The sequence below is a fragment of the Chiloscyllium punctatum genome, chromosome 13 (genome assembly GCF_047496795.1).
Source record: "Chiloscyllium punctatum isolate Juve2018m chromosome 13, sChiPun1.3, whole genome shotgun sequence".
In the NCBI taxonomy this organism is placed as follows: Eukaryota; Metazoa; Chordata; class Chondrichthyes; order Orectolobiformes; family Hemiscylliidae; genus Chiloscyllium; species Chiloscyllium punctatum.
The window spans coordinates 93936610-93959493 of NC_092751.1; the positions used below are offsets into that span (position 1 = coordinate 93936610).

General features: G+C 40.4%; 2 protein-coding genes across 12 annotated transcripts in view; one reads left to right on the forward strand and one right to left on the reverse strand.

The window, feature by feature from the left end:
- Positions 1–8309, reverse strand: part of LOC140484680 (salivary plasminogen activator beta-like) — a 45606-nt gene extending 37297 nt beyond the window's left edge. For all 3 annotated transcript variants that reach the window (XM_072583290.1, XM_072583289.1, XM_072583287.1), the window contains exons 1-2: positions 6344–8309; positions 588–810 (exon numbers count right to left, since the gene is read on the reverse strand). The gene's annotated coding sequence lies outside the window, so the exon portion shown is untranslated. The remainder of the gene's footprint in view (positions 1–587; positions 811–6343) is intronic.
- LOC140484679 (inhibitor of nuclear factor kappa-B kinase subunit alpha-like) overlaps positions 1–22884 on the forward strand; it is a 165475-nt gene that overhangs the window by 53988 nt on the left and 88603 nt on the right. The window contains exon 1 of one of the 9 annotated variants that reach the window (XM_072583285.1): positions 8360–8461. The exons of 7 other annotated variants lie outside the window; for them this stretch is intronic. The gene's annotated coding sequence lies outside the window, so the exon portion shown is untranslated. Of the gene's footprint in view, positions 1–8359; positions 8594–22884 lie in introns of those variants that run through there. One more of the 9 variants, XM_072583277.1, reaches the window with a different exon arrangement.

Genomic DNA, 22884 nt, shown 5'->3' on the forward strand with positions numbered 1-22884 from the left:
TAGCTTCGAAATCGACGTTTCGGGCAAAAGCCCTTCATCAGGAATGTAACCTACTATTAAAAACCGCGTCAAAGAACCAGGTAAATCACAGGCAATTTCAGTATCACAACTTCATTATTGAACTTGTCCCAACGTTACCTTTCTTTTAGACACAGTTTGCCAATTTTACTTCAAAGTTACTTACTTCAACCTAAATTAAAATGGATAAATCAAGTTCTTCCCGAGGAACGTTCACACTCCTGTTATCCGTGTCCTGCACTAAATTTTAATTATCAGTCGACTGTATCTGGAACTGCCCGTCTGATCCAGTCTCAGACTCCAACCAAGAATATTAACACCACTATATACAAACAACAGTTCTAATATTTTAATTTCTTCCAACAGGTGTTGCACGTCTTGTTGTAACGTGGTCACAGGACATCGCATGTAAGCAAACCTTCTATTTTTGGATGCACGGTTATGTTTTCCGGGCATCGGAATAATCTATTGTGCTGAAGGATGCACATCGCCGACATTTCGTACCTTCGTTTATATATTGCATTTTCTGACATATTTTCAAACTTAAAGCAAAATGGTGAAAATCAAACCTGATAAACGGGAACGCTTGCTCTGATTACAACGACTTGTCCTCCTGCCCGAGTTCTGCGGTGACTCGCTGAGTCTGCCACAACATATATAAACACCGAGCGGCGGAAGTGAACTGCAACTCATCGATTTGTGGGAAAATCCCAGCCCCCAAGGAAATCGAGTACTGGGCATTGATGTTATTGTTCGTTGCCTCCACAAACCACACCTCGAAACCACCACGTTCTAAAAATACAAATCGCCAAAAATGGTTCTTAAACTGAATTAAACTTCTGCTTTTTTGTCGCCGACGTTTACGAATCTGTTCAACAATATGAGTAATCTTTGTTAGGTTGATTGAGGAGCAGATATTTGCCAGGGAATGACAGCTATGCTCTTTGAAATCATGGGACTTTTTACATCCTGTGCAGTCTGAGGGGAACTTAGTTTAACATTTTATCCAAAAGACAGCAACTCCAATAGTGTCGTGCTTTCTCAGTGTTGCATTTGAGTGTCAGCATTGTGTTTGTGCTCAAGACCTGGAATGGTACTTGAACTCAGAATCTAGTGTTAAGGAAGACATGGATATTAGAACAACAACGTAAATTGCTGGAAAAGATCTGAGGAACGGTCACTCGACCTGAAAGGTTCACTCTGCTTTCTTTTCACAAGTGCTCAGCAGGTCTGGCAGCATCTGCGAAGAGAAATCAGAGCTAACATTTCAGGTCGAGTGACCCTTCCTCAGATGTTGAGCATTTTGAGCAATTTCTGTTTTTGTTTCTGATTTCCAGCATCTGCATTTTTTTTGGTTTTTATTAAGACCTGAATGTTACCTGCATAACAGCTGGGTTATTTAATTCTTACAAAAACTATGAAAAATTATATTCCAATTACTTCAGGCAAGAAAGTACACCAACGCCTCAACTTCCTTGGAAGGCGATGGAAATTCTCCATGTTCACAATAACTCTTAATCTTCATAGGATGTTTTCTGTTGTGCATCTATCTGGACAAATCACAGCTTGGTATAGCAACTGCTCTGTTCAAGACCACAAAAATTTATAGAGTTGTGACCATAGTCCAGTCCATCATGCAAAGCAACCTTCCATCCATTGATTCCATCTTTACTTCGCACTGCCTCAGAAAGCAGACAACATAATCAAAGACCCCTCCCACCTGGTACAACTCTCCAACCCTCTTCTATTGAGCAAAAGATACAAAAGCTTGAAAACACATACCTACAGATTCAAGAACAGCTTCTTCCCTGCTGTTATCGGACTTGTGAATGGACAGGAGATTAGATGGCTAGACAGTTAATTGAAGATTAGCAGACATTCCCATGAATATGAGAGAACTGCCAGTGGTAATGTTTGTCCTTATTGGCACTCTGACCCATTGGGCACTGCCCCACCAACACACCTGTGTCTGCATCCAATCCAAGCCAGCAGACAATAACAACTCACCAACATCTTCATTTTGGAAACCCCGAATGACCCTGGTGGAGTTCAGCCAGTATCTGGTGTGACCTTTGCTCAGAACAGTCACTCTTGTTCCCCATAATAATATGCTGTCTTGTGCTGTGATGGATTCTCTGGATGCAAAAAGGTTTCAGGTCTGGTTGTGATGGCCCTTTGGCTTCCCCAATCATCAACAGCTTTTTCAGTTTTGTCAGGACCTGATCTTTCTGCATTCACAGCCTGTTGTCAGCTGTGACTGGAAAAGTGACCAGAAAAGTTAAACGCATTTTGGACTCTTCCAGTGGCGGTATCACTGGTGGTGTATCTGTATGTGCTGCATGGCCTTCTGGATGGTGTTCTAACTTGTAATTACACACTTCGAATTTGAGACCACAGCTGAATTTGGCCTGGATGCCCTCTTTAACAAAACCTCTAGCAGGGGTTTGTGGTCCATTTATACAAATTTACATTCATAAAGGTATTGGTGGAACTTCCTGACTCCAAATATGACAGTTTAACCTTCCTTCTCTAACTGGTAATATTTATGCTCTGCATTAGCCCAAGTCCCCTGAGGGCATACACTATTGGGCGTTCCTCTCCATTGGGGTACCTATGATCTAATATTAACCCCGATGCCAGACAGGGGGACATCGCATGTCAATACCAGATCTTGCTTGGGATTATCAAACCAGCCGAGTTTGCAGAATGGGCAGCATTGGTTGTACTGATTGTGAAGCCCAATGGATTAGTTCACCTTGGGGATTTTAAACAAATGGTTTCACAGCTAGATAATTACCCAATAGAGGGATTATACGCAAAACTGGCAGCTGCAAACACCTTAAAGGTTTGTAGCCGATTCTTCACTTTTCCCTGAAAGTTATGGTTTGCCTAAGCCACTATTTTCAAGGCTGACCCTTTTTTAGAGTTGATGCAAAAGTGCCAGGATGGAGGCCAGATTATGAATGATATTTCTGTAATACTTCACCAGTCCAAGGAAAGAGCTAAGCTCTGGTACAGATGTGGGAGCCAGGGCACCTTTGATCGCCCTCAATGTATCTTCCAATGGTTGTGACCCAGTCTTGTCTACTCTGTAGCCCAGGTACGTGACTAAGGGTGCCTGAAACATATTGTTCTCCCTTCTATGGCATATGCTGCCTGGGAAAAAATCTAAGGACTATGCCCAAGTTCTCAGCATGCTCCTTATTGGTCTTCTCTGTTATTAGCATGTCATGTAGATAAATGACAACCTGAGGTGGACCTTGTAAAATGTTCTCCATCATCTGCTGAAATATTGCACAGACTGATGACACCCCAAATGGCAATCTCGTATATTGGTAAAAATCTTTATGGGTATTAATTGTAACATATATCTGAGAATCCTCATCTAATTGCAATTGGAAGTATGCATGGCTCTTGTCCAGCTTTGTGAAGGACAGTGTCCCTGCCAGCTTTTTCTAGTTTTCTTCTCCTCAGTGTATTCTTGGTGATTAAAACATAAGCTATAGGAGCAGGAGTGGGCTATTTGGCCCATTGCGCTTACTCCAGCATTCAACAGAATCATGGCCGATGTTTTCATGGACTCAATTCCACTTACCCGGCCACCCACCAGAACCTTTTGCTCCTTTACTGTTCAAAAATCTACCTTTGCTTTAAATACCTACAACAAGATAGTCTCAATTGCTTTACTGGGCAGGGAATTGCACAGATTCAGAACTGTTTGGGAGGAGTTCCTCCTCAACACCGTCTTAAATTTGCTTCTCATTTGGAGGCTATTCCACCTAGTTCGAGTTTCACCTGTCAGTGGAAACAACCTCCCTGCTTCTATCTCATCTATTCCCTAAATAATTTTGTGTTCCTATAAAATTCCCTCTCATTCTTCTAAATTCCAGTGAGTTTAGACCCAGGCTACTCAATCTCTCCTCATAAGCCAACTCTCTCAACTCCAGAATCAACTCAGTGAACCTCATCTGCACCCTCTCCAGTGTCTGTACATCCTTTCTCAAGTAAAGAGACCAAAATTGATAAGTGCTAAATAGTGGTCTCTTTGGACCTGACAGAGATAAAACAAAAACAAAAAGACCTCCCTCCCCTCTTCACCTAATCGCCTAAACTCAGCACCTAAATTTCTCTCTGGTTTTGAAAGCTTTTACCATTTATGATCATTTTGAGTCCGTGACTATATGAGTGTGCTTGAATTTTTTATTCCTTCAAACATTCTCATGACTCTAATTTGTTCTTACAAGGTTGTCATTCAGGTAATTTGCATCACTTTTTGTCTTCATAAAATAGTCTTGAAATTTGAGAAATATTAGAATAAATATTCTACTGTTGTCTTGGGAATCAGAATAAAAGCAACATACAGACACGCAGTCTCCATAAGAAGGATGGTACATATTTGGGGATTAGTAAGTAAGTATAAACCATAGTTCACAAAGGACCATAGTAAAGCTACAGTGACATGTCCTATACCAAATCTACCAGTTGCAGTATGGAGTCAGCAGATCTGGACTATATTACAGACTGGACTCAGTCTAACCAATACAAAGGTGTGGCAAGATTTAACCAAAATGACTACTTAGTTATAAAGACAAATTGAAGCACCACACCCAATTTGGGAGATTAATCATTTTGCTGCATATGAGTTGTAGAAAGTATAAAAATCTGTACTTTAAAGATGTTTACTTTTCCAGGATTCTTAAAGCAAAATGAAGTTTATCTTATGAGAGTGTTCAGCATCTGGGCTGACAGCAGGTGATAAGTAAGCATTGTACTTGTTTAACTGTATCAGTGACAGCAATATGTATTATTACTGAGTTTTGAAAACTCTGTCTGTAAGAGAGCTTTTGGTGGTTGAAGGAAAGGATCTATAGATCTTTTTTGGGTCAAGTTGAGGAAATCTTGTTTTCTAAGTAACCCTTTCCAGTATTTAATTGTCAGAGCAAACAACTATTACATTTCACGAATTTTGGGTTACAGAGGATGAGCAACAACAATTTGCAACCCTATGAGGGGTGTGGTGAAACCTCTTGCTGGAAATAACGTACATATACATAACACCTACTCATATACAAAGTTATGTCACAACTTTGATATTCTGATGATGTACAGTAATTTTGATATACATAAATGTATTTAATCTAAGCAAATGTCAAAGAGTAAGGGTTTGGTGGGCCGCTGAAACTAAATCTGAATTTCTCATACAAATGTTGCATTCTCATCTCTATTGATATATGAAGCTCAGCTGCATCAAAATAGGCCATGTATGAGAAGTTGTGCTTCCTGTAACTTGAAAAAAAACGCAGCAAATAGAAAAATCTATTAGTTTGTCCAGTTCTGAGGTTATACACTTTTCAGAAGTTATCATTTATTACCATTACAATAATCTTCAGATTTTCAACTTGATATCTACAAACTGTGAGTAAAAGATACCTACAGAATTTTTACACCGTACATTCAAAATAGACATAGAGTATTTTTAGTACACAATTTCAGCAGTTAAACATAGACTGTCTGAGTCCTAAAGTCCCTATTTATGACACTAGTCACAATCAACAAAAAGAATGCTTTCTCATGCTAAATACTTACCAGATTTTGCACAACAATTTTACACAAGTTTCTCTTACCATGACCAAAGTAAACTCTACTGTATAAATAGAATACAGGGGTTAGGAACACTGGAGTGTGGTTTACATCTAGCCAATTGTACCCAAATATTACAAGAGAAATAAAATCTAAGATGTTGGATAATATCAACGAATCTGGCAACATCTGTGGAAAGAGAAACAGAGTTAATATTGAGGGAGAAAGTGAGGACTGCAGATGGTGGTGATCAGAGTCGAAGAATGGTGGTGGTAAAGTACACCTGGTCAGGCAGCATCCGAGGAGCAGGAAAGACAATGTATCAGGCATGACCCCTTCGTCAGAAATTGAGTTCACTATGACTTCTTCAGAACTGAAGGTTGCTGGAAAAGTGATCATTTTATGCATTGGGGAAAAAGGGAGTGGAGAAGCAGATGAGAAATTTGTCACAGGACGAAAGACAAAGGGATTGCTAAGGGGTTGTAGAGAAGCAGTATGAAGTGTAGGTTCTTATTTGTAGTATGTACAGGACATGATAGTTCTTTTTCATCAATATTTCACACAATTGCAGTGACTCTTGTTTTGCACTCAAAATGCTGTTCAGATTACATTGATTAGGTTATACTTTCAAACTTCTAAATTTAATTTCTGTAATCATGAGGGCAGTAGGTGTGAACATCACACCTTTAAGTTCCCCTCCAAGTATATACCATCCTGACTTGATACTATTTTATCATTACTTAACTGTCACTGAGTCAAAATCCTGGAACTCCAATCCTAACAGCACTTCAAGGAATGCAAGATGGCAGTGCACAACTTCTTCAAGGAAATGTGGATGAAGCAATGAATGGTGACTGAGTCAGGAACAGCCACATCCTGTGAACAATTAAAAATTTCACACCATTTCCAAGTCTTGTGCTATCTATAAATTTTGAAATTGTGCCATGCACACCAAAGTCTAGATCATTAAGGTAAATGAGGAAAAGCAGTGATCTTGTATCAGAGAATGCCACTGTAAATCTTCTTCCAGTCTGAAAAACACATGCTCACCATAGCTTTCTATTTATAGTTACACAACAGTGGACACTGCTGAAAAAGCACTGCAATATCTCCAGTTGCAAAGATAATTCAGGTCATGTTGGTTCATGAGTCACAATGTGTCACATAACACATCGGCAGCAAAGTTAAAGCCCACAAAATAAAAGGGGAGGTTTTTAAAGTTCTTTCATGGGATGTCAGAGCCTAATGAAGTGGTGATAAGCTGTCTTCTTTAGCAACTGCAGCAGAGGTGTTGGTCATATGAAAGTGTTTAGAACAAGTGTGGAAGGTTCTGGAGAGTTAAACCCACAGTCCATGGTCAACAAACCCACAGTCCGGGTGGCACGGTGGCACAGTGGTTAGCACTGCTGCCTTGCAACACCAGAGACCCGGGTTCAATTCCTGCCTCGGGCAACTGTCTTTGTGGAGTTTGCACATTCTCCCCGTGTCTACGTAGGTTCCCTCCAGGTGCTCCGGTTTCCTCCCACTGTCCAAAGATGCTAAATTGCCCGTAGTGTTAGGTGAAGGGGTAAATGTAGGGGAATGCGTCTGGGTGGGTTGCTCTTCGGAGGGTCGGTGTGCACTTGTTGGGCCGAAGGGCCTGTTTCCACACTGTAAGGAATCTAATCTAAAACAAATCCCTCAATCAGTATCAGTAAAACAAATTATGTGGCCATTATCACGTAACTGTTTGTAGCAGCTTGCTATGTAGAATTTGGCTGCCATGTTTCTTAAATTACTACACATAAAAAGAACAAATACTGTACTTCATTGTCAAGAATATTTCAGGAGTCGTGAAAGGGGCTGTTCAAGTGGAAAAGATCTGAGGAAAGTCACCTTAGTTGTAGAAGGGCTTATGCCCGAAATGTCGATTCTCCTGTTCCTTTGATGCTGCCTGACCTACTGCGTTTTTCCAGCAACACATTTTCAGCTGAATTGTACCAAACCATAGTGTTGCTCTCTCTCATTTCAGAGACGACTGCTAGTAGTTTAACCTGTCAGTCATCACCTTTTGGGTGAAAGGAGGAGAGACCTTCATAGCAACTTCAGCCAGTGTTTCAAACAGACATCATACCTGACATAGATGCTGCTACGAAAACAGAAGATGCTGGAAAAGCTCAGCAGGCCTAGCAGCATCTATGAAGACAAATCAGAGTTAATGTCTGGTGACCCTTCCTCAGAACTAAGTAGTTAGGAAAATGTTGGTTCATGCGCAGAGGATAGGAAGCCTGGTGTTTGGGATAGGGGGCGAGGACAAAGGGGCACGTCAGACCCTAAAAGTTTGAACTCCAAAGCGGAAAATGAGATGTTGTTCTTCCAGTTTGCGCTGAGCTTCGCTGCCAGACCATCTGAGTTTCTCCAAACGCTTTTTTTAAACTTCAGATTTCCAACATCCGCAATATGATAAGTGGGAAAGGCTAACCAACACTCAGTATGTTCACTTTTAGTTTCGGGTTCAGCACTTTGTTGTCCTGATGAAGGGCTTTTGCCCGAAACGTCGATTTCGAAGCTGCTTGGATGCTGCCTGAACTGCTGTGCTCTTCGAGCACCACTAATCCAGAATCTGGTTTCCAGCATCTGCAGTCATTGTTTTTAACCACTTTGTTGTTTCACTCCATCCACAACTCTCCTGAGCAAACGCGCACGCCCCAGATCCTCTCCAGCCGCAGCTGTCAATCATGGCAGTGGGCAGTGTCCTCAGCGCGCGGAGGCGGAGTTTTCCACGCTCGGCGCATGCGTAGTTCCTTAACGCGACGGGACTACAACTCCCAGCCTGCTTTGGGCGCGGTTCTGTGTCGCAGCTGCGGCAAATGCCCTGACCAAGGTACACTGACTGATTAAAGAAACGAAGCATTGCCTCTTTTAAAGTGTTTTTATTTCTTTTTCCGGATCCAAAGTTAATTATTTCTGCCTCTAGGAAACGGTTTCTTTTCTTCGGTTAACTCTCAGCTGTAAGGTAGGATTCCGAAAGAAGCCTCCGATTTAAATGTTGAAGTTTTTCTTAAAGTCAGGCCTAAAGCGTCACTGTGCCGTTACGGCTTGTGTCTCTTATCCCTTGAGCATCAGTTGATTGCATTGGAAAATGTGTCTTTACGAAAACTGTTTGGATAACACACTTTTCTTTTCTCTGACGTGTTGTGCTTTCTTAATCAATCTTTCTAGTTTTAAATGGTTATTTTGAGGCAGCAGTTTGTCATGTATAATGTCGTAGTTATGGCATCAACTTTTAGTCTCTTGGCCTAAGGCCGATTTATGCCGGCAAATCAGGACAAGGTTCTCTTAATTTTAGCAGATACTTGGGTTTAGTTTTAATCGGTACTTCAACGTGGTATCTGTACGATTCTTTCCGTTTACTGCTCGTCCATTTGGATTGAGTGGTATGTCTTATTTTGATTTTTGAAGCTGGACGACCCAGATAAAGGAGGATGCGGTGATTCTCGTGCAGGGACTTTCGAAACTAGAAGCTACTTATTTCTGGATATAGAGCCAAAACAAAAACACAGCAAAGATCGAAATGGTTAGGTATCCACCTAAGTTATGTTGCTTTCTGACCTGTACTGCTTTTTCTAGTTGCTGCGATCATCAAAGACACCAAGAATTGCCATGACCATGAGGTGAGAAGGTATACTCAAAAATTTCCTTCCAGTTCCTTCCTCCACTTGGGCAAATGTTCGATCTTTTCAGGATGTTTGAAAAGATCTTAAGCCTGGTGTCCAAACCATGTGAAGGGTAGGGAGATAGTAGGATCAAGAAAAGTCCATTTTTTATTTATTGGGCTTTCAAAGCACTGCTGCGTAATTTGATTTTTTTTTCTCCTTTTCTCCAAAATGATATCTCTGTTTACATCATTTATAATTATATCGGAATCTTAGCCAATTCAGGTAGAATAGATGTATAAGTTCTGAATAAGAGTCCAATGTTAAAAAAACTATATCTCTTCATAGATGCTGCAAACCTAAGTTTTTCCAGTATTTTCTTACTTCAGATCCCCAACTTCTGCAGTATTTTGCTTTTATACAGTTATAATGTCATTAGGACAAGTTCTATTTACTGTTCAGAATTCTATATCCTTTGACATTACACACAAATTCCAAGTTTCAAGACATGGAGTATACATTGCAACTTAGTAGATTTGCATAACAAAACTAAATTTTATATGTAAATTTAGAAGCATCATCTGTTGTAACCTTTAAATTTATATTTTAAATAAAGTGATAAATATTACTAATCAAAGGAAAAAGTAGAATGAACAAGTATTCAAGTGACATCTTTCCAACTTGGGTTCTGCACCTCTTCAATATTAGAAAAATAAACAAACTGTATATGTTCTTGCTCTCTTCTGAGATTCAATAAATAATTGTTATAATAACAGGTTGCATTAATTATAGAATGTTTTCACATTTTGTATCAATTTTAATGATTTGAAAACTAATGTATTTATATTCGAATAAACAAAGGAAAAATCCAGATCATAGAGTCATAGAGATGTACAGCATGGAAACAGGCCCTTCGGTCCAACCCGTCCAGGCCGACCAGATATCCCAACCCAATCTCGTCCCACTTGCCAGCATCTGGCCCATATCCCTCCAAACCCTTCCTATTCATATACCCATCCAAATGCCTCTTAAATGTTGCAATTGTACCAGCCTCCACCACTTCCTCCATACATGTACCAGCCTCTGTGTGAAAAAGTTGCCCCTTGGGTCTCTTTTATATCTTTCCGCTCTCAACCTAAACCTATGCCCTCTAGTTCTGGACTCCCCCACTCTAGGAAAAAGACTTTGTCCATTTAACCTATCCATGCCCCTCATAATTTTGTAAGCCTCTATAAGGTCACCCCTCAGCCTCCAACACTCCAGGGAAAACAGCCCCAGCCTGTTCAGCCTCTCTCTGTAGCTCAGATCCTCAAACCGTGGCAACATCCTTGTAAATCTTTTCTGAACCCTTTCAAGTTTCACAGCATCTTTCCGATGGGAAGGAGACCAGAATTGCATGCAATATTCCAACAGTGGCCAAACCAGTGTCCTGTACAGCCGCAACATGACCTTTCAACTCCTGTACTCAATACTGTGACCAATAAGAGAAAGTATACCAAATGCTGCCTTCACTATCCTATCTACCTGCAACTCCACTTTCAAGGAGCTAGGAACCTGCACTCCAAGGACTCTCTGTTCAGCAACACTCCCTAGGACCTTACCATTAAGTGTATAATTCCTGCTAAGATTTGCTTTTCCAAAATGCAGCACCTCGCATTTATATGAATTAAACTCCATCTGCCACGCCTCAGCCCATTGGCCCATCTGATCAAGATCATGTTGTAATCTGAGGCAACCTTCTTTGCTGTCTACTCCACCTCCAATTTTGGTGTCATCTGCAAACTTACGAACTGTATCTCTTATGCTTGCATCCAAATCATTTATGTAAATGTCGAAAAGTAGAGGACCCAGCACCGATCCTTGTGGTACTCCACTGGTTACAGGCCTCCAATCTGAAAAACAACCCTTCACTGCCACCCTCTGTCTTCTACCTTTTGAGCCAATTTTGTATCTAGATGGCTAGTTCTTCCTTTATTCCGTGAGATCTAACCTTGTTAACCAGTCTCCCATGGGGAACCTTGTTGAATGCCTTACTGAAGTTCATATAGATCACATCTACTGCTCTGACCTCATCAATCCTCTTTGTTACTTCTTCAAAAAACTCAATCAAGTTTGTGAGACATGATTTCCCATGCCCAAAGCCATGTTGACCAACCCTCACCAGTCCTTGCTTTTCCAAACACATGTATATCCTGTCCCTCAGGATTTCCTCCAACAACTTGCCCATCACCGACGTCAGGCTCACTGGTCTGCAGTTCCCTGGCTTGTCCTTACCACCCTTCTTAAACAGTGGCACCACGTTAGCCAACCTCTAGTCTTCCGGCACCTCACCTGTGACTATCAATAATACAAATATCTCAGCAAGAGGCCCGGCAATCACTTCTCTAGCTTCTCACAGAGTTCTAGGGTACACCAGATGAGGTCCTGGGGATTTATTCACCTTTATGCTTTTCAAGACATCCAGCACTTCCTCCTCTGTAATATGGACATTTTGCAAGGTGTCGCTATCTATTTTGCTACTTTCTATATCTTCCATATCCTTTTCCACAGTAAATACTGATGCAAAATACTCATTTATTATCTCCCCCATTTTCTGCGGCTCCACACAAAGGCCACCTCGCTGATCTTTGAGAGGCCCTATTCTCTCCCTAGTTACCCTTTTGTCCTTCATGTATTTGTAAAAGCCCTTTGGATTCTTCTTAACTCGATTTGCCAACACTATTTCATGCCCCCTTTTTTACCTCCTGATTTCCCCCTTAAATATACTCCTACTGTCTTTATATTCTAAGGATTTACTCTATCTATCCTGTCTATACCTGACATATGCTTCCTTCTTTTTCTTAACCAAACCCTCAATTTCTTTAGTCATCCATCATTCCCTATAGCTACCAGCCTTTCCTTTCACCCTAACAGGAATATACTTTCTCTGAATTCTCGTTATCTCATTTCTGAAGGCTTCCCATTTTCCAGCCATCCTTTTACCTGCGAACATCTGCCCCCAATCATTTATTGAAAGTTTTTGCCTAACACAGTCAAAATTGGCCTTTCTCCAATTTAGAACTTCAACTGGTAGATCTGGTCTATCCTTTTCCATCACTATTTTAAATCTAATAGAATTATGATCGCTGGCCCCAAAGTGCTCCCCCACTGACACCTCAGTCACTTGCCCTGCCTTACTTCCCAACAGTAGGTCAAGTTTTGCACCTTCGCTAGTGGGTACATCCACATACCAAATCAGAAAATTTTCTGATACACACTTAACAAATTCCTCTCCATCTAAACCCTTAACACTATGGCAGTGCCAGTCTATGTTCAGTAAGTTAAAATCACCAACCATAACCACCTTATTTGTGCAAAGTATGTCCGTCAACATGTTTTGTGATGTGATGGACATATTAGGTAAACTGTTTTTAGAGATTGTTTGTTTGGACTAGAAGTGTACTGAAGTCTCTGAAAATGTAGCACAACGTGTGTTCTTGGTCATTATAATGTTACAATTATCAGGATATCGGCACAAGAGTTTGCCATTCAAACCCTCAAATCATTCAATGAGTTCATAGCGAATCTCCATCCAGCCACGTCACAATATACTATGACCTTTTCTACAGAAATCTATTGGTCTTTGATTTTGAGTACAGGACTTCTTTGCTGAACACATTTTGTCAAAATAAAAGCAAATTACTGTGGATGCTGGAGTTCGAAACCAAAAAAGAGAAAATGCTGGAAAATCTCAGCAAGTCTGGCAGCATCTGTAAGGAGAGAAAAGAGCTGACATTTCGAGTCTAACTGACCCTTTGTCAAAGCTTTTTACCTTTGCACTGGTCAGGACATTTCACAGGAATACCAGTTTGAAGGGGATACTGAAATTTTTACTGCACAAATAGATTGCTGATTGGCAAATTAGAACCAGCATTAAAATATAGCTGAATTTGAAATATAAATTATGTTCAGAGTAACTCCCATTTCCCCTCTCTCTTTTGTTGTCGCTTAAATCATAACGTCTTATTTATAAGACAACCATGCTCTTGTATTGAATTAATCACCGTTGCAAATTTCAGCGAGTTACACGCATTGAACAAGGCTATAAAAATTAGGCAGAAGATTACAAATAAAATGCTATGAAGCTCAACATTTTTTGCTAATTTACTGGGAAATTGATGACTCAACATGAGTATAATCTCCGATTCTATACTCTTTTTTTTTAGATATTTTTCAAACTTAAAATTATACTGGGTGGTCCACCAGTTTGAGGACGAGGCAGTGACTAAAATACTTAACTTTGTTAAACATTTTTAGCTGAGTTAATCAAATTGCACAAGGTTACTATTTTTGCATCAAGCATGTATTCAAGTACAGAAGAAATCAAAGTGGTTGTAACACTCTGATCTGGCATGTGGCAAAATTTACATATGGTGATACTCAATTGAGTTTGATGAAAATATTTCTCAAAACTTATTGCAATTAACACTGTACTCAAACAGCAATGTATTCTCTTGTCACGGTTGAGTAAAATGCTGCAAGAATTGAAATAATAAATAAGAACCTATAACCAACCTAGACTTGACCAAGGAGACAGTAACAGCAAGGCTTTGTGTGTGTTTATGTGTGCCAAAGGGGTGCAAGAGAAAAATAAGCTTGTAAAGCTGAGTAGCTTTTTGTGAATAAGAAAACTCTTCTAAACTTCAGCAGAGTGCAGCATTCTTCACACCTAATTGTGGTTGAAATATCTTCAGCTTGTAGAAGAATGCAAGCAAGTGACCATTGACCTCTGTCCAGAAATAAAAGATCAAGCAGGCTTGGATATAATGGTGAAATTTTGGTGCAAACCACTTACTTCAAAAACTTCAATCTCCCCATGAAAATTCAGATTAGCGACAGTTAGCCTGATCCAAACTATTGTCTCCCTGACTAAAGTGAGGCTGAAAATCCAAGATTAGCTTCTATCAATTCCATCGTCCTAAAGCAGGCAATGACATGTCAATAAGTAATGCAAGCATGCCAGTAAAAACATATGCAATCAACTTTTCTGCAAGACACAAACCAGCATCCAGCCCCAGCTCAATGAGCTATACACTGAAATACTAAATATTGCCCTCTGCTCAATTCCAGTGAATGACTACATGAAAATGAAGAGTCTGAGTTGTGACTCTTTTTGTCTGAAATAAAATAAATGGAAAAAGCTTTAATTTCCAACAGGTCAGGAATGAATGAAATGGTGAACTTGGGTTTCCAAATTTCCTTACCTTGTGAGATATGGTGCTTTTATTAGATGAGAAAAAGAGAATGTCAACTGTCAGATTTGGTAGTATAAGATGAATTCAAAGATGTTTAAGAACAGGAAGACAGTGGTGCCAGAAACAAAATGCATAGAAATTGTTTCTAAGAGCAATAAAATGACTTGAAAACTTCCAGCTAAAAGAACAAAATTGAAATTAACTACTCAACAGCTATGGGAGATCTTATGCTGCCGTGAAGTGTAAGAGGAAAGGAAAAATGTGTGCTGAAGGATAAGTGTTGGTAAAAATACAAGTGATTGCAGGCTTTGAGAACAGCAAGCCTGAGAACAGAATCCTGGACAAGTTCAATGTGCTGAATGGCTTATTCACAAACTAATTTGATAAAGGTACAGGTCAAGTATATTTGGGGTCGTAATCAATAATGTACTTGCAATATGTTATTATGAAAAATTTAACAATTGGGAAACACCAGATCAGCTAGGAAGCAAGAGTGATACATCTGATTCCGTAATTCCGGATTGAAGAAGGGTGAAACTCCAATTTCCAGGAGGAAATGTCAAGTTTGTTTTTGGGGAAACTGTTTCTGCTCATCTTGTGGCTGTAACGAAGTATTAGCAATGAAAGATTAAATTCAGTACCAACTGTGACAAATTAATTTTAATAGTTTAAAACTTCATGCTGGTTGTGACTGAGTGGTAACGCTTGAGGTTGCCAAATTAGCAAATTGTCAGTTTGAGTCCTATACCAGAGGTTTGAGCTTAAAATCTGAGCTGACCCCACTGTAATAGTGAGCAAGTTCTCTAGTATTGGATGAGCTAATACTCGCCAATGTTTATCCCAACACCTCAATGGAGATTGTACAACTGATACAACCTCGATATTTGTAAATTCTAATTGCAAGTTTAGCTGCTGCATTTCCTACATTGTAATAGTTTTTATAAAAGGTAGTTAGTTACATGATTTTAAATGCTTTGTGGCACTCTGGTATCTTGAAAGACTCCATAGAAATGCAAATTTAAATTCATTTTCACTTAACTATTTGCTTTTGATCTTTACAGCAAAATTAGAAATTTCTAAGTATTGCATTATGATATTGCTACTGAATTATGTCATGCATCTCCTTTAATTTCTACAACTTTTAAAATATAATTTAAAAAATATTGGGGTTATAGTAAACTTCTGATGTCCTGCACTCCCAAAAGTTGCATATGTTATTTCAACATGTGTGTTCAGTTTGAGTATTTTAATGTGGTGAAGGCCACTAAATACCATACTGGTTAAATGTTCACATTTTCAGAATCTTGCATTGCTTTCAAACACTAAAAAATTTTTTTAAGAATTGTCAGTTTAGTCCCTTTTCCTTTTGCTTGTGGGTAGCTAATTTTAATCCACTCTGTCTTAAATCTGGAAATTTTTCATTTCTCTACTTGAATGTTACAGAAGCTGCCATCACAGGGGAATGCAACTAATGAAAAGCCAGGAATCAAACTTTAAATTTTTAAATTGAATTTTTATGAAATGTGAGAATCTTCAGTTAAATTAATTAAAAGTAGTATTCTTGCAGTGTTGAATGTTGATCCTTTTTTGTTTGAATTGAATTGAATTTATTGTCACGTGTACCGAGGCACAGTGAAAAGCTTAGTCTTGCGAGCAATATAGGCAGATCACATAGTTCAGTAGCATAGATGGCAAATAATAGGTAAACAGTGGCAAAAACAAAAGCCCAAGTACAAGCCAATGTTCAGTGTTTGAGAGTCCATTCAGTATTCTAACAACAGTCGGATAGAAACTGTTACGAAGCCGGCTGGTGCGTGTTCAAGCATCTGTACTTTCTCCCCAGTGGTAGAGGTTGTAGAAAAACATTGCCAGGGTGGGATGGATCTTTGAGAATGCTGGCAGCCTTTCCTTGACAGCAGGCCTGGTAGATTCTATAGATGGGAGGTTAGCATTTGTGATTGTCTGGGCCGAGTTCACCACTCTTTGTAACTGTCTCTGATCTTGAATGGTACAGTTGCCATACCAGCTAGTGATACATTCAGACAGAATGCTCTCGATGGTGCATCTATTAAGGTTGACAAGGGTATTCGTCATCATGCCAATTTCCTCAGCTGCCTGAGGAAGGGGAGACAGTTTTGAGCCTTGGTAACCAGTGCATCCACATGAAAATTGTGTTGTGGATGACCACTCCCAGGAGCTGGACACTCTCCACTTGTTCCACCTCTGCTTTTAATATGTGTGGGGTGGGGTGGGGTGGGGCGGGGCGGGGTATGAGTAACTTTGTGCTGAAAGTCAAGAATGAGTTCCTTGGTTTTGCTGGCATTGAGAGCTGGGTTGTTCTCAGTGCAGCATTTTTCAAAGTCTTCTACCTTCGTCTGTAGTCTGTTTCGTCGCCATCAGAGATTTACCCGACTATGATAGTGTCGTCAGCGAACTTGTAAATAGCATTAGTCTGGTATTTGGCGACGCAGTCATGCGTACACAGTGACTGCAGTCAGGGCTGAGTATGCACCCCTGGGGGAGCTCCAGTGCTGAGTATTAGTGACGATGAAATATTGTCTCCAGTCTTCACTGATTGTGGCCTGTGGGTCAGGAAAATGATAATCCAGTTGCAGAGAGTGGGGCTTAGTCCGAGATTGCTAAATTTAGTAATCCGTCTCGAGGGGATTGTAGTGTTAAAAGCTAAACTGTAGTCAATGAGTAGGATTCTTATATCGCTGTTCTTGGTGTTAAGATGTTCTAAGGAGGAGTGAATGGCAAGTGATATGCCATCTGACGTGGATCTGTTGGACCGATATGCAGACTTGAGTGGGTCAAGAGTACTGGGGAGGCTGGAGTTGATTAATGCCATGACCAGCCTTTCAAAGCACTTGATGACCGAAGTTAGGGGGTGGTTGTCATTGAGACATGCTACATGAGCCACCTTAGGCACAGGGATGATGTAGGCCCTCTTAAAAACAGGCAGGGACAGTGGCCTGCTGCAGGGAAAGATTGAAGATGTCCGAGAAGACCTCTGTCAGTTGATCTGCGCATGCTCCGAGTGCACGGCTAGGTACTTCATCTGGTCCCATCCTTTCTTTGGATTCACATGAAGAAAATCTGACCTCTGATGCAGTGACAGTTGGAATAGTTGCATCAGGACTTGTCAGAATAGGTGTTACCTCTCCGCCATAATTCTGCTCAAAGCGAGCATAGAAGGTGTTAAGATGATCTGGGAGGAATAAGTCATTGTCTGCTGTCTTGTACTGTCTTTTTTTTAGAACCTGTGATGTCGTTCAATCCATAGTTGCTAGGTGTCTGTCCAGGTCTCTAGTTTGGATCGGTATTGGTCCTTGCCTGTCTTAATGGCTCTGTGAAGGTCAGACTTGTATTCCTTATATTTGAGTGGGTCACCTGATCTGAAGGCCTCACGCCTGGTTTTTAGCAGGTACAGTATGTCCTGGTTCATGCAGGGTTTCCTGTTGGGGAATAGCCAGATTTATTTCCTCGGTATGCAGTCCTCCACACACTTGCTAATAAAGTCTGTGATAGTGGTGGCGTGCTTGTTCAAGGTATCTGTGGACTGTATTGAACGTGGCCCAATCAGCCAATTCCCGACAGCACTGGAGTTGATCCTCTGCCTACTCCTACCAGCAGTGGATCTGTATCTGCGAGGGAGTCTCCTGCTTGAGCTTGTGCCTATAAGCCAGGAGAAGAAACACAGCACTGTGGTCGGAGTTCCCGAAATGGGGGATGGAGTGGTAGGCATCCTTTATGGTCGTGTAGCAGTGGTCTAAAATGTTCGGGCCCTTGATGGGGCAGGTCATGTTCTGTGGTACTTGGGCAACATCTTCCTTAGATTGGCTTGATTGAAGTTGCCAGTCACGATAAACAGGACCTCAGGGTGTTAGTGGTAGAGTACAGCACATCCAGAGCTTCCTCAACCTTTGCTTATGGCGGTATGTACAAACAGTTAGTATAGCAGTGGTCGATCGAAGGGGCGGCATTTGATGGTGAGGAGTTCAAGATTTGGGGAGCAATGGCTGCCCAAGGTTGCAATGACCATGCATCACAAGTTGTTGATTAAAAAGCAAACCCCTCTACCCTTTGTCTTTCTCGAGGATGCTGTGCTGTCCATACAATGGATGGCAAACCCATCAGCCTGAAGTGGGCAGTTGGGAATGGATAGGTTGAGCCAGGTTTCTGTGAAGCAGAGTGTGCAGCAGTCCCGCAGTTCACGCTGGTAGCTGAGCCATGATTGAATTCATCCATCTTGTTCTCCAGAGTTTGTACATTTGCTAGGGAAGGCATAGTCTGCCTAACTAGCAGGCCAGCACGCTTACCCCGCTTCTTTGCAGGTTTCTTACATTTGAGTGGTCTGGTGGAGTGGATTTATACATTGCTTGTTTTGCAAGGTAACCTTTTGAACTTGAGGATCCAGATGATGTCTGATTGAAAATTGTGTTTTAGATGGACAGAAAATTTGAAAAGAGCTGTTCGGAACTATTCTGAACCTGGTTGTTCAGAAAGGGATCTTGCAGCATGACACGAGGTTTGTCAGTACCTTGAGGCAAAATATCGAAGGATGGCGAAAGGTGTTGTGGGAGAGTTGGTAGGGAGTCCTTGAACTTTGATAGATTGGTTGCTGCTGTACAGTCAGCATGTCTTGGAGAGGAGTACCTTTTGTTGGGATTTGTGAGTACTGAAAGTATTGTCAGAGGATTTGAGTGACTGGGAATTGGTGGATTAACTTCACAAGCACTGGGGGTGAGAATTGAGGTGACGGGATTGTTCTAACATGTCACCTCCTCAAGCAGTTAGTGACCTCTTTGTAGTTGCAAGTATATTTTCTCATTTACAACTCATTGGGTGTCAGCAAGTTACTGGTGCACAGTTGGTGTGTCTCCAACTTTGTGTTTAATCAACATTCTGTTAAGCAAGAACGTTTTGTACAATTATTGTGTCTGCAACTTATGTGGTCTTTAATTAACATTTCCTGTAAACATAAAAATTACCTCAGTACTAAGTTTAACTTAGAGACAGCATTAATGTTAATACATTATAAATCAAATTTTTTCAAAGTCTGAATAAACAAAATAAGTGACGACATGGCTGCTGTCTGTGTGACAACTGTGGAAGCCAGACATTTATTGAAAATCCAAAAATACAACTTGACCTGAAAATATTAACTTTTCCAATGAGAAACAGAAGTTTTTCAGTTTCAAAATATAAACTGAGAAACAAATGCTTTTATGAAAGTAATAGAAAGTTGTTACATTTTAAACTTGCCCAACATCAAGTTTCTCGCACTTTTTAAAGTCTCCAACTTTTTGAGGTGGATTGGCAGGGATGTCAATAAGTTTCCGATCACATTGAGTGCATAATGTGCTTCTACAGCAACTACAAACTGTCAATACACGTGAGAAAATTCCACACGCTCTGCCTCGTTTATCGTAATTGGTTGTGTTCTCTCCCTCACTGGGGTAACACATGGGAAATCAAATTCCACTATTTCCAGAGTTATCACAGAAGTTATGTTTTATAAAAGTACAAAATTGCTCAATTTATTTTTCTTTTAGGTCCAGGTTGACAGAAGGAATAGATCAAGTTTTTGTACTTGGGATAATTACTTGTTCCAAATAAAGAGATTCTTGCTTCATGTAAAAAATTATAAAATGTAGAGGTCTAAACTCTGTCTTCCTTACACATGCACACAAACACAAATGGGCACTTAGGGAAAAAAACCCTGGGCGTTATGTGCAGGGGGATCGACTAGGATGGCAGTTCAATGTGCACAGGTTTCATTGAACTGAGGCTGGTGTCTTTTACTACTGAGAAAGGGCAGCTCCTTCTTTGCCAGAGTTATCATGGCTTCTCACTAATAAGTCACACCCATGAGCTGTTCAGCTCGATGTGAGTCAAACACATGGCTGTGGGCAGGCAGAAGGCCTCTGTCGTCAAAAACAGGTAACTGTTCCACAGACCAATTTGGGCCTTCTAAATCACCCTTGGTCCACGCTTTCAGGCTTCACCTCACAAGTTGTAACCCTCTCCTGCACTGCTTTGACAAACAACAATATAAACAACACTTTGAATGAATGTCATGTTATGGACCAGGCCAGACCCCATCAGAATATTTTTAAAAAGTAGCCTAGACCAAAACTTTTTCTTATTTTAAGGGCAGATGTGAAGTGGGTATTCCAGGTTTGAAGAAACTGGTCAAACCACTCTGCTTTAAGCAAAACAGAATTTCTAAACTGCAGTTGAGACACAAAAAGAAGCGGAATTTGGAAAACTTAACCGATCCATTACATTAACTGTTCCAATACAGTAACATCCCATAAACACACCCCTTTGCAAAAAGTTAAATTCAAACACAGATTCTTACAAGTGGGAGGGAACAAGATCCAGACAAATTTCAGAGAAAGTCTGAGGAATCCTTTACTGAAGCTTGCAACTTTCCTGGACTCCAACATCTTGTGACTGCTACTTGTTTTTAAAAAGAAAACTAGCAAAAACCTGAACTGGGAGAACTGGCTACTGCCCTTCCATTGTTCAACTGTTAAACTCCTTAAAGTCCTCGGCACTTCTGCCTTTATGACCTCTCTTCAGAAAAACCAAGGACAAAATAACCTTTATAAAGTGATGACATCATCACAATCAGGACATTGAACTTTTAAAATTACATTCATCCTTTCCATACATTTTGGTTTTTAAAAGTCCTTTTTTCCTGTTTCAAGTCCACAATAAAAAATACAGAGTCAGTATGCCTGCAAACTACTGTCAGGATATCTATCCGGAAATGACTTGTCTTCTTGCCTTTTCACCAGAGTCTCTCAAAGATCTGTCCTTCCTTTGCTTCTATTTGTTGTTGCCTCTTGACAACAAGGAACCTCTATTATCCGAATATTGGATTATCCAAAGAAGATTTCAATGTCCCGCAAAAACATTACATCAAAGAGGTAAGTATATTCAACTTAACTGTACTGAAGAACGTGTGAAAACGCCTGCCAAAACAAAGAAACACAAGCAGATCAAGCATTAGTGACTGGATAATTTTTAGGTAAGGGTTGTTACACAGTCCTATGCAAAAGTAGTAGTTTTACCTTACTGTACAGGTATTGCCGTTACTTTACCAGGCAGTTCATTGTAAAAATGGCTGCGAATGTAAATGCATGTGTGAGGCCGTGCTTCTGTCTTTCTATCGCTAGACTGCGTTTCCGGAAACTGACAAATGCTGTTGCAATCGTCGAAGCTGTTCGGGACCTTATTTAATACTGTCTTCACTACTCCTTGCCAAATGGTAACTACTGCTGCACTTTTAAAACGTTTTCTCATGATATCATAGATTTCACATGATGAACAAAATAAAGCAATGTCCTCTTGCACTCAATACATTACAATTCTAGATTTAAATAAATTCTCCAGGAGAGCGGAGTGTTAGATCAGCATGGCTTCCCTTGTTCAAGGTAAAACCGATTATCCAAGCAAAATAGTGCCTGCCCATCTCATTTGGATAATCCAGGTCCCACTGTATAGGATATGCTAACATTATTCCCAGACATTAGCCAAGTTGTCAACCTCTCAACCTCTCCACTGCCTCTGCTTTTATAAGTTTGCTTGATTGACATCTAGCTTTGCCTTGGCTGGATAAGTTGGGAAGAGTTAAGCCACCATCCTTGACTATCCCATTACAAACTCTGTTTTCCATTCCATTTCTAAACCGCAGTTACTCACCAGAATGGATGGCTTGGTGGCTCAGTTGTGAATAATGCTGCCTCACAGCACCAGGGATCCTGGTTCAATTCCAGCCTCTAGCAACTGTCTTTGTGGAGTTTGCACATTCTCTCTATGTCTGCGTGGAATTCTTGGAATGCTCTGGTCTCTTCCCACGGTCCAAAGATGTGCAGGTCAGGTAGATTTGCCATGTTAAATTGCCTGTAGTGCCTAGGGATGTGTAGGTTAGATGGGTTAACCATGGAAAATGCAGGATCACAAGGAATAAGTTCAGATGGGGATGATTCTGGGTGGGATGCTCTTTGGAGGGTCAGTGCAGACTTGATGAGCACTTCCACACTGTAGGGATTCAATGAAAATCATGGAGGCCTAATCTATACCCTCAGTGTTGGACCTCTAAAGTTGCTTTCCTTAGATGAATCCCTCATTTGTGCCAGTTGTACCTCCAAACCTGACTATTCAATTGTTCTTCTGGCTGATTGTTTTCCTTAAAACTTGAGGTCATCTAAACCACTCTCATGTTATGATAGAAAGACCGTGCCAAATCAAATAATCTTCTGTGTCTGTGTATTTGCACCACAGTAAAATTCAAATATTTAATTACCCTCAAAATTGAACCCAGTAGTTCCCAATCAGACTCTTTGTAAAGCTCATACCTGACAACAGGTTGATTAAACAAAATATTTATGTTTATTAGCAAC